Below are 11534 nucleotides of genomic sequence, written 5' to 3'. Positions count from 1 at the left end.
CTTCTTGCTTCAGATGATGGCAGGGCAGGTTCAGTTGTTTTTGGTGGTGCTCCAGTCTTCTGTACGTGGTGCCTGTACGCCGAAAGTGTCCCGCAATTCTTCTGGCCACCGACAGCATCTCTTGCACACCCCTGTCGTTTTTAAAAAAATTCTGCACCACCAAATTCAAGGTATGTGCAAAACATGGGACGTGCTGGAATTTGCCCATATTTAATGCACACACAATATTGCTGGCGTTGTCCGATGCCACAAATCCACAGGAGAGTCCAATTGGGGTAAGCCATTCCGCGATGATCTTCCTCAGTTGCCGTAAGAGGTTTTCAGCTGTGTGCGTATTCTGGAAAGCGGTGATACAAAGCGTAGCCTGCCTAGGAAAGAGTTGGCGTTTGCGAGATGCTGCTACTGGTGCCGCCGCTGCTGTTCTTGCGGCGGGAGTCCATACATCTACCCAGTGGGCTGTCACAGTCATATAGTCCTGACCCTGCCCTGCTCCACTTGTCCACATGTCCGTGGTTAAGTGGACATTGGGTACAACTGCATTTTTTAGGACACTGGTGAGTCTTTTTCTGACGTCCGTGTACATTCTCGGTATCGCCTGCCTAGAGAAGTGGAACCTAGATGGTATTTGGTAACGGGGGCACACTGCCTCAATAAATTGTCTAGTTCCCTGTGAACTAACGGCGGATACCGGACGCACGTCTAACACCAACATAGTTGTCAAGGCCTCAGTTATCCGCTTTGCAGCAGGATGACTGCTGTGATATTTCATCTTCCTCGCAAAGGACTGTTGGACAGTCAATTGCTTACTGGAAGTAGTACAAGTGGTCTTCCGACTTCCCCTCTGGGATGACGATCGACTCCCAGCAGCAACAACAGCAGCGCCAGCAGCAGTAGGCATTACACTCAAGGATGCATCGGAGGAATCCCAGGCAGGAGAGGACTCGTCAGAATTGCCAGTGACATGGCCTGCAGGACTATTGGCATTCCTGGGTAAGGAGGAAATTGACACTGAGGGAGTTGGTGGGGTGGTTTGCGTGAGCTTGGTTACAAGAGGAAGGGATTTACTGGTCAGTGGACTGCTTCCGCTGTCACCCAAAGTTTTTGAACTTGTCACTGACTTATTATGAATGCGCTGCAGGTGACGTATAAGGGAGGATGTTCCGAGGTGGTTAACGTCCTTACCCCTACTTATTACAGCTTGACAAAGGCAACACACGGCTTGACACCTGTTGTCCGCATTTCTGTTGAAATACTTCCACACCGAAGAGCTGATTTTTTTGGTATTTTCACCAGGCATGTCAATGGCCATATTCCTCCCACGGACAACAGGTGTCTCCCCGGGTGCCTGACTTAAACAAACCACCTCACCATCAGAATCCTCCTGGTCAATTTCCTCCCCAGCGCCAGCAACACCCATATCCTCCTCATCCTGGTGTACTTCAACACTGACATCTTCAATCTGACTATCAGGAACTGGACTGCGGGTGCTCCTTCCAGCACTTGCAGGGGGCGTGCAAATGGTGGAAGGCGCATGCTCTTCACGTCCAGTGTTGGGAAGGTCAGGCATCGCAACCGACACAATTGGACTCTCCTTGTGGATTTGGGATTTCGAAGAACGCACAGTTCTTTGCGGTGCTTTTGCCAGCTTGAGTCTTTTCATTTTTCTAGCGAGAGGCTGAGTGCTTCCATCCTCATGTGAAGCTGAACCACTAGCCATGAACATAGGCCAGGGCCTCAGCCGTTCCTTGCCACTCCGTGTGGTAAATGGCATATTGGCAAGTTTACGCTTCTCCTCCGACAATTTTATTTTAGGTTTTGGAGTCCTTTTTTTACTGATATTTGGTGTTTTGGATTTTACATGCTCTGTACTATGACATTGGGCATCGGCCTTGGCAGACGACGTTGCTGGCATTTCATCGTCTCGGCCATGACTAGTGGCAGCAGCTTCAGCACGAGGTGGAAGTGGATCTTGATCTTTCCCTAATTTTGGAACCTCAACATTTTTGTTCTCCATATTTTAATAGGGACAACTAAAAGGCACCTCAGGTAAACAATGGAGATGGATGGATACTAGTATACTTATGGATGGACTGCCGAGTGCCGACACAGAGGTAGCTACAGCCGTGGACTACCGTACTGTGTCTGCTGCTAATATAGACTGGATGATAATGAGATGAAATCAATATATATGTATATATAATATCACTAGTACTGCAGCCGGACAGGTATATATTATATATTTATTATGTAATGACTGATGACGGACCTGCTGGACACTGTCAGCTCAGCAGCACCGCAGACTGCTACAGTAAGCTACTATAGTAGTATGTATAAAGAAGAAAGAAAAAAACAACAACCACGGGTAGGTGGTATACAATTATGGATGGACTGCCGAGTGCCGACACAGAGGTAGCTACAGCCGTGGACTACCGTACTGTGTCTGCTGCTAATATAGACTGGATGATAATGAGATGAAATCAATATATATGTATATATAATATCACTAGTACTGCAGCCGGACAGGTATATATTATATATTTATTATGTAATGACTGATGACGGACCTGCTGGACACTGTCAGCTCAGCAGCACCGCAGACTGCTACAGTAAGCTACTATAGTAGTATGTATAAAGAAGAAAGAAAAAAACAACAACCACGGGTAGGTGGTATACAATTATGGATGGACTGCCGAGTGCCGACACAGAGGTAGCTACAGCCGTGGACTAACGTACCGTGTCTGCTGCTAATATAGACTGGATGAGAATGAGATGAACTCAATATATATGTATATATAATATCACTAGTACTGCAGCCGGACAGGTATATATTATATATTTATTATGTAATGACTGATGACGGACCTGCTGGACACTGTCAGCTCAGCAGCACCGCAGACTGCTACAGTAAGCTACTATAGTAGTATGTATAAAGAAGAAAGAAAAAAACAACAACCACGGGTAAGGTGGTATACAATTATGGATGGACTGCCGAGTGCCGACACAGAGGTAGCTACAGCCGTGCACTAACGTACTGTGTCTGCTGCTAATATAGACTGGATGATAATGAGATGAAATCAATATATATGTATATATAATATCACTAGTACTGCAGCCGGACAGGTATATATTATATATTTATTATGTAATGACTGATGATGGACCTGCTGGACACTGTCAGCTCAGCAGCACCGCAGACTGCTACAGTAAGCTACTATAGTAGTATGTATAAAGAAGAAAGAAAAAAACAACAACCACGGGTAGGTGGTATACAATTATGGATGGACTGCCGAGTGCCGACACAGAGGTAGCTACAGCCGTGGACTAACGTACTGTGTCTGCTGATAATATAGACTGGATGATAATGAGATGAAATCAATATATATGTATATATAATATCACTAGTACTGCAGCCGGACAGGTATATATTATATATTTATTATGTAATGACTGATGACGGACCTGCTGGACACTGTCAGCTCAGCAGCACCGCAGACTGCTACAGTAAGCTACTATAGTAGTATGTATAAAGAAGAAAGAAAAAAACAACAACCACGGGTAGGTGGTATACAATTATGGATGGACTGCCGAGTGCCGACACAGAGGTAGCTACAGCCGTGGACTAACGTACCGTGTCTGCTGCTAATATAGACTGGATGATAATGAGATGAACTCAATATATATGTATATATAATATCACTAGTACTGCAGCCGGACAGGTATATATTATATATTTATTATGTAATGACTGATGACGGACCTGCTGGACACTGTCAGCTCAGCAGCACCGCAGACTGCTACAGTAAGCTACTATAGTAGTATGTATAAAGAAGAAAGAAAAAAACAACAACCACGGGTAAGGTGGTATACAATTATGGATGGACTGCCGAGTGCCGACACAGAGGTAGCTACAGCCGTGGACTAACATACTGTGTCTGCTGCTAATATAGACTGGATGATAATGAGATGAAATCAATATATATGTATATATAATATCACTAGTACTGCAGCCGGACAGGTATATATTATATATTTATTATGTAATGACTGATGACGGACCTGCTGGACACTGTCAGCTCAGCAGCACCGCAGACTGCTACAGTAAGCTACTATAGTAGTATGTATAAAGAAGAAAGAAAAAAACAACAACCACGGGTAGGTGGTATACAATTATGGATGGACTGCCGAGTGCCGACACAGAGGTAGCTACAGCCGTGGACTAACGTACTGTGTCTGCTGCTAATATAGACTGGATGATAATGAGATGAAATCAATATATATGTATATATAATATCACTAGTACTGCAGCCGGACAGGTATATATTATATATTTATTATGTAATGACTGATGACGGACCTGCTGGACACTGTCAGCTCAGCAGCACCGCAGACTGCTACAGTAAGCTACTATAGTAGTATGTATAAAGAAGAAAGAAAAAAACAACAACCACGGGTAGGTGGTATACAATTATGGATGGACTGCCGAGTGCCGACACAGAGGTAGCTACAGCCGTGGACTAACGTACTGTGTCTGCTGCTAATATAGACTGGATGATAATGAGATGAAATCAATATATATGTATATATAATATCACTAGTACTGCAGCCGGACAGGTATATATTATATATTTATTATGTAATGACTGATGACGGACCTGCTGGACACTGTCAGCTCAGCAGCACCGCAGACTGCTACAGTAAGCTACTATAGTAGTATGTATAAAGAAGAAAGAAAAAAAAAAAAAAACATGGGTAGGTGCTAGGTGGTATACAATATTATATATATATTATATACAATTATATATATATATATATATATATATATATATAATATATATTAAACTCATAAACTGGTGGTGATTTATTAAACTGGTGGTCAGGTCACTGGTCACACTATCAGCAACTTGCAAGTAGTACTCCTGAGTCCTAAGCAGACAATCACAATATATTATTATACTGGTGGTCAGTGTGGTCACAAACAATGGCAGTGTGGCTGGCACTCTGGCAGCAAAAGTGTGCACTGTACGTTATATGTACTCCTGAGTCCTGAGTCCTGCTCTCAGACTCTAACTGCTCCCCACTGTCAGTGTCTCCCCCACAAGTCAGATAATACAGTCACACTATCTCTCTCTATCACTTCAGCAAGTACTAGTAGTAGTAGTACTCCTCCTAATGCTCCCCAAATTACTACTGTGTCTCTCTCTGTCTCACTCTCTTCTCGAATCTCTATAAACGGAGAGGACGCCAGACACGTCCTCTCCCTATGAATCTCAATGCACGTGTGAAAAATGGCGGCGACGCGCGGCTCCTTATATAGAATCCGAGTCTCGCGATAGAATCCGAGCCTCGCGAGAATCCGACAGCGTGATGATGACGTTCGGGCGCGCTCGGGTTAACCGAGCAAGGCGGGAAGATCCGAGTCGCTCGGACCCGTGTAAAAAAACATGAAGTTCGGGCGGGTTCGGATTCCGAGGAACCGAACCCGCTCATCTCTAGTAGATGCTGTTACTGAGGGTGGTGCAGTCACATACATGTGTTCCACTCAGTATACAGGCGCATGTTAGCATAGGATCTCTGATCGCTGGAACTGACTGCCTTACATGTCATTTAAAATCAGGCACTAAATATTTTCTCCGTTGTAGAAGTTATATTCTCAGTTTCTGTCACTCACTGTCACAAAGTCAGATTAAAGGTCATTAAATTCATAGGTCAGGGTTGACCTAAACAGCCATAGCACACACTAAATGTTGGTTGCATAGCAGAAAAGGCTTGGGGGGTCATGCCGAGTTGATCGCTCGCTAGCAACTTTTTGCTGTGCTGCGATCAGATAGTTGCCGCCTATGGGGGAGTGTATTTTCGCTTTGCAAGTGTGCGAACGCTTTTGCAGCCGACGGCACTAAAAAGTTTTTTGTAGTTTCTGAGTAGCTCTGGACTTACTCAGCCGCTGCGATCACTTCAGTCTTTTTGGTCCCGGAATTGACGTCAGACACCCGTCCTACAAACGCTCGGACACGCCTGCGTTTTTCCAAACACTCCCAGAAAATGGTCAGTTGACACCCACAAATGCCATCTTTCTGTCAATCACCTTGCGATCGGCTCTTTGCACTGGTACGACGCGCCTGCGCATTGCAGTGCATACGCATGCTCAGTTTTGCTGAGATTTAACCTGATCGCAGCGCTGCAAAAAGTTGCTAGCGAGCGATCAACTCGGAATGACCCCCTTGGTTGGGTGCATAGAAACAGGAGATAACTAAAAATTTTCTTTTGGGTTACATTTTTTTTTCAGCTCACACTGAAATAGTTCTTTAATGAATGAAACATGTCAGTGGATTCAGAGGGCAGAACTCTTATAGTGTACAAGTAGCCGGAGATAGGAATCTTTCTTTCATTACTAGTGGAACATGTAAATAGACAGCAATGTCTTACACAACAGCATCTGTCTTTGATACATGGATACAGCGAGGGACTGCAGTTTAGTTGGGACTCTGAACGCTGAGTCCCAGTAATACTCTCTTGCTTTGTAACTAATGTTACGTATATATGAGTCCTCATACATCCAGCCTCAATACGCCATGCAGCACGAGATGCCTGGCATGATGAGCTGCCAGGTCCCAAGCAACTCTGGTACTGACGAGCATCTTTGCACTGATTAATTTGATATATGACATGTGTATATTGGCCCTCATTCCGAGTTGATCGGTCGCAAGGCGAATTTAGCAGAGTTACACACGCTAAGCCGCCGCCTACTGGGAGTGAATCTTAGCTTCTTAAAATTGCGACCGATGTATTCGCAATAATGCGATTACTAACTACTTAGCAGTTTCAGAGTAGCTCCAGACTTACTCTGCCTGTGCGATCATTTCAGTGCTTGTCGTTCCTGGTTGACGTCACAAACACACCCAGCGTTCGCCCAGGCACTCCCACCGTTTCTCCGGCCACTCCTGCGTTTTTTCCGGAAACGGTAGCGTTTTCAGCCACACGCCCCTGAAACGCCGTGTTTCCGCCCAGAAACACCCATTTCCTGTCAATCACATTACGATCGCCGGAGCGAAGAAAAAGCCGTGAGTAAAAATACTTTCTTCATAGTAAAGTTACTTGGCGCAGTCGCAGTGCGAACATTGCGCATGCGTACTAAGCGGATTTTCACTGCGATGCGATGAAAAATACCGAGCGAACAACTCGGAATGAGGGCCATTGTGTGTGACTGAGGGGGTTATTCAGAGTTGTTAGCAAACCAAAAAAGTTAGCAATTGTGCAAAACCATGTTGCATGGGGCAGATATAACGTGCACAGAGAGACCGCAAACAGTCCGGACACGCCTGCGTTGTCTCCCAACGCCACTGCAACGCCCTGCGACCACCTCTGCCTGTAAATCAGGCAGAGGCGATCACACATGTGAGATGCCTTTGCATCTCACTGTGTGTGCATGCGCAATGCGGCTGCTGCGTGTGCGCACACGGCATAGGGCTTGATCACTGCTGCTGCAGCGACCAGGTCTGAATTAGGCTCTCAGTTGTTGCATAATTATTATTTTTTTTAAAATCTTTTTGTGCTACTATTCATTATTTATTATAATTCTGCTTGATTCGTAACTAATCTATGACCAGTATATGTCCTTTAAATATATAGAATTTAAAGTAATGACAGCATCAATTACATGCTAGAATAACAAAAACAGTCTAACCTTAATAAGTAAAATACTTCACATTAACAAGTCTCTGTCTAAAAACTCCACCCAAAATATTGCAGTGAGCAAATCCAAGTGGACACAGTATAGTGGGAGATTTAATTACAATGATAGTGCATGGAAACTATGGGAACTTTAAGTGAGTTATGCAACAGTGACCTCTAGTGGATAAAAAATAGAATAAATGGGAATGTGACTCTCCCCTGCTGGCGCTAATCCTTAACACCTAAATGCTATTGTGGCAGGCACGTGTGATAATACACATAATATAATAATGCACTGGAAGTAAATAAAAAAAATAAGAATTGAATATGTGAAACATGAAATATAAAATGCAATATAAAGAAAGCAAATGAGGCTGAATAGCCCAGAAGGGGAAATGTTCTTACCAATTAGTGTAGAATAGATGGAGCCGCAGGTGTTTAGAAGCAGAGTATCCCTGGTTAAAATACCCTGCTTGTGGCTCCAATGCTTGTATTCCCAAAATCAATCCAGAGTCAGATCAAAATGTCAGTGTCAGTTCCTTAAAAGAGGGATAGAATTTTACTTACTTCCAGTGTATTATTATATTATGTGTATTATCACACGTGCCTGCCACAATAGCATTTAGGTGTTAAGGATTAGCGCCACCATGGAAAAGTCACATTCCTATTTTTTCATTGTCTTACCCTTGGAGTTCATTGGACTGATAAAAGCAGAGCTGAAAGAGGACCCCTGGACTGATACAGCAGAGCTCACAGAGCACCCCTGGACTGAAACAGCAGAGCTCACAGAGCACCCCTGGACTGATACAGCAGAGCTCACAGAGCACCCCTGGACTGATACAGCAGAGCTCACAGAGCACCCCTGGACTGATGCAGCAGAGCTCACAGAGCACCCCTGGACTGATACAGCAGAGCTGATAGAGCACCCCTGGACTGATACAGCAGAGCTCATAGAGCACCCCTGGACTGATACAGCAGAGCTCACAGAGCATCCCTGGACTGATACAGCAGAGCTGATAGAGCACCCCTGGACTGATACAGCAGAGCTCACAGAGCACCCCTGGACTGATACAGCAGAGCTCACAGAGCACCCCTGGACTGATACAGCAGAGCTCACAGAGCACCCCTGGACTGATACAGCAGAGCTCACAGAGCACCCCTGGACTGATACAGCAGAGCTCACACAGCACCCCTGGACTGATACAGCAGAGCTCACACAGCACCCCTGGACTGATACAGCAGAGCTCACAGAGCACCCTTGGTCTGATACAGCAGAGCTCACAGAGCACCCCTGGACTGATACAGCAGAGCTCACACAGCACCCCTGGACTGATACAGCAGAGCTCACACAGCACCCCTGGACTGATACAGCAGAGCTCACAGAGCACCCCTGTACTGATACAGCAGAGCTCACAGAGCACCCCTGGACTGATACAGCAGAGCTCACAGAGCACCCTTGGTCTGATACAGCAGAGCTCACACAGCACCCCTGGACTGATACAGCAGAGCTCACAGAGCATCCCTGGACTGATACAGCAGAGCTCACAGAGCACCCCTGTACTGATACAGCAGAGCTGATAGAGCACCCCTGTACTGATACAGCAGAGCTGATAGAGCACCCCTGGACTGATACAGCAGAGCTGATAGAGCACCCCTGGACTGATACAGCAGAGCTCACAGAGCACCCCTGGGCTATACACCTCATGCCAAATATACAGAGTACTGACAGACACCTCCATCCAGTACTCTCCACAGCTGAAGTGAAGATGGCGCAGAACACGGGGACCTTTATAAAATCCAAAACCCGCGAGAGTCCGACAGCGGGAAGATGACGTTCGGCCTCTCTTTGGGATCCGAGTCTGGCACCCAAGCTTAATTTTTTGGGTAAGTGAATATATTCTGCTGCCCCTTGATGGGATAAACCCTTATGAATATATTCTCTAAGTGCATTTCATTTAAATTTGGGCCTGTACATGGACTCTTGGCATGCATCACCGATTTACTGTGAATAGTTGTAGTGGTGTAGTTTGTAATATCCTAGTTCTAGGTGGTATGGTAATATAAATTTGGGCTCCCTTTGCAAAAGTGTAGCAATATGTATCAGACCATACAGAATTCTTAGCAATAAAACAGAAGAGAAAAAACAGAAGAGAAAAAACAACAACACATAACCCATAGGAAAATAATAAAATACATAGGCTTCATATGAAGAACAACAAACACACTGGGCCGTGATAGGAAAAAAGAAAACACATTGGCCCTGATAGGAAAATATAAATCACTGGCCACCAATAGGAAAAAAATAAACCTCATGACCCCAGATAGGAAAAAAAACTAAAAACACAATGCCCCCTATGAAAAAAACATAACATGCCAAGATTCTGCATATCATTAGTGTTTTGTAATTCTGAACCCCCAAGTGTCTGTCCAGTTGGTTGGCTAAGCTGCAGTCTTGTCCTTTGATGTTGAAGTCCTATCATAAGGAACTCTGTTTTATCAGGATTCAGTCGCAGCCAACTGACACTCATCCACTCCTGGAGCACAGCTAGACAGCCATTTAGGGTTGTTATTGGGTTCTCAGTAACCGGAGCAAAGGACCGGTAGAGTTGTGTATCATCTGCATAGCAGTAGTAGACCTGGCCATGGTGCCTGGTGTTTTCACCCAGTGGTAGCATGTATACTTCAAAAAGCATGTACAGTAGTTCATACTATAGAACTTTATGGGACACCACATGGCAGTGGCACTGGTAATCAGAGCCGGCGCTACCCGCTCAGCAGAGTCTGCAATGCAGGGAGGCACTGTTTTGGAGAGGCGCTCTCCCTGTTGCATGTACGATGCTGCCCGCCTCCTCCACCCGCCTTCCTCCCTCTGGAGAATGCTGCAGCGGACCTACAGTATTCAGTCTCGAGCAGGTGAAGTGAGCTGATGCTGTGTGTGGTCTCCGGGAGTCCCGAATACAGGACACATGAGTGGTGCTGAGCAGTCACGTGACCAGGAAGTGTCAGCTCTACATGGGTGCGGAATGTGTGTGTGTATGTGCGTGTTTGTGTGTGTATGGTGGCACAGTATATGTGTGCGTATGGTGGCATAGTGTATGTGAGCACAGTGTGTATGGGGGCACAGTGTATGTGTGGGTATGTGTATGGTGGCATAGTATATCTGTGTGTATGGTGGCACAGTGTATGGGAACACAGTGTGTATGGGGGCACAGTGTATGTATGGGTATGTGTATGGTGGCACAGTATGTGTGTGTATCATAGCACAGTGTGTATGGTGGCATAGTATATGTGTGTATCGGAGCACAATGTGTATGGTGGCACAGTATATGTGTGTATGGGGGCACAGTGTGTATGGTGGAACAGTATATGTGGGTATGGAGGCACAGTGTATGTGTGTGTGGATGTGTGTATGGGAGCACAGTGTGTATGGTGGCACAGTGTATGTATGTGTATGGTGGCATAGTGTATGAGTGTGTGTGTATGGTGGCACAGTATATGTGTGTATGGTGGCACAGTGTATGTCTGTATTGGGCACAGTATGTGTGTGTATGGGGGCACAGTGTGTATGGTGGCACAGTATATGTGTGTATGGGGACACGGTGTATGTGTGTGTGTATGCGTGTATGGGAGCACAGTGTGTATGGTGGCATAGTGCATGAGTGTGTATGGTGGCATTGTGTATGTGTGTATGGTGGTACAGTGTATGTGTGTGTGTGGATGTGTTTATGAGAGCACAGTGTATATGGTGGCATAGTGTATGTATGTGGATGGTGGCACAGTGTGTGTATGGTGGCACAGAGTATGTGGGCACAGTGTATATGTGACACCCTAAAGTAGGTATCACTGAAGTCAACAATTTACAGGTA

This window comes from Pseudophryne corroboree, chromosome 1 (assembly GCF_028390025.1).
Source record: "Pseudophryne corroboree isolate aPseCor3 chromosome 1, aPseCor3.hap2, whole genome shotgun sequence".
NCBI lineage: Eukaryota > Metazoa > Chordata > Amphibia > Anura > Myobatrachidae > Pseudophryne > Pseudophryne corroboree.
The sequence above is the reverse complement of the archived record's forward strand: the minus strand, read 5'-3'. Positions refer to the sequence as shown.